Source organism: Octodon degus, unplaced genomic scaffold (genome assembly GCF_000260255.1).
Source record: "Octodon degus isolate 3935 unplaced genomic scaffold, OctDeg1.0 scaffold01318, whole genome shotgun sequence".
Taxonomy (NCBI): domain Eukaryota; kingdom Metazoa; phylum Chordata; class Mammalia; order Rodentia; family Octodontidae; genus Octodon; species Octodon degus.
The window spans coordinates 4,987-6,745 of NW_004525894.1; positions in this window are offsets into that span (position 1 = coordinate 4,987).

Below are 1,759 nucleotides of genomic sequence, written 5' to 3' on the forward strand. Positions count from 1 at the left end.
TAAGAATTTGGTGCATCCTGGGATCAGTTTCACGACACCTAAATACATGTGTGGAACACGCGAGATAAACAGCGAGGGAAGGAGGTTCACAGGAAACATGGGAGATCTGATGGCCAAATGTGGTGTGTTCAACTTTAAAAAGTTCTTCACCTAAACAGATACATTGCTGTCAATCCAACTCAAAATATGGCCCGCATTTTAAGAGAATTTATCCCTTTCTTCTTGCCGGCAGTTAATATATTTTTGACCTTTTTTTTCTTTTTATTTTTGCTTTACTTTCTTTTTCTTTTTCTTTCTTTTTTTCGAGACAGGATCTCGCTATGAGGTTCAGGGCAGTCTTGAGCTCCCTTTGTATCCCAGGCTACTGTTGAACTTGCAGCAATCCTCGTGCCTCAGCCTACCGAGTGCTGGGATTATAAATGTGCACCACCATACCTAGCTTATTGCCCAAAACTTTTAAGGACAGTTAAGAAATAAAACCCAAGAACTACTTCTTAAGGTGGCATGAACAATGGTGTGTGTTCACCCAAGTGCTAGCCTTCCCCGGGGCATTCATGACAATGAGACTTTTAGCTTAATAATTTCCATAAAACATGAATACGTGCTATAACTGTGATCTCCTCCTGTGTTTTATAGGCCCTTCAATGAAAAGCATCTCACTAAACTAATTTAAGTGATGACACTGCTTTCAAAATCTGTCTTAGCCAATATGACACTCTTTGGTTTCATTGAATAAACATACTTATTTGTTAAAAACTGTTTCCTAAGGCTGGCAAAAAGCTCAGTAGAGTAAGCACTTGCTTAGGCAAGAGCAAGGACTAGGATTCAATCCCAAGCACCACACGCCATGCCAATCTCGCCTGCTGACCATGTTGAGGCAGACACAGAGTCTGGGCATTGTATTGCAGGCCTGTAATTCCAGTGCTAGGGAGGCTGGAAACAGGAAGACTACTATGAGTATGAGCTGTGTACTCAGACTCTGTACAGAAAAAAAGAAAAAAAAAGATAAAATGCTTGCTCTTAACCATATTTAATTCCTATAATTTTGTTCAGTAAAGTTGTGTATCATTTATAATGCACTTTTTACTACTTTTATTTTAAAAAAAATAGTAAGAAAAATAAAAATAGTAAAAAAACATTAGAAACAACGCAGTTTCACTACAAAAACTGAAAGGAATTCAACAAAGTTTTTCAAGTACTTTTTTTAAGAGTATCATTTTAATTCTGTTTAGAAACAAATAAAACGAAGAAGTGGTAAAATTGCCTCCTAGAAAAGCCAGGTTAGACATGCAAAGTGATTACTTTACACTCCAGATTTTATGAGTTAAAATGACAATGAGAATACCTAAAAGGAGCTGCAAATCACTCAAGCTTCAGTTAAAATAGTGAGAGAAACAATATCAACTTCTGCATCTTGGAATTAAAGTGAATTCCAAAACCCAGTCCTGGAATGCTAAAAGGGCAAACTGTAAACATCTGTCGCATTGGAAGGAGCACATACAGTGATTTTCTAATCTTGGACTAAAAAGTACTGAACTTAGGTACATACCACCATCAACCAGTAGAAAGGAATTAAACTAGAGTCTTATATCCCACATGTCTACTGTTTTTAAATAATGTAATTGGCAACTATTTGTTACCATTTACTGCAACAGAAACTGCTACTTTCTTACTATATTTTGACACGTTCTGTTTCAATTTGTCCTCCTGGAACTATGGTGGAATGTTGGCTGAGCTGAAAGGCAAAGAGGTAAATTTT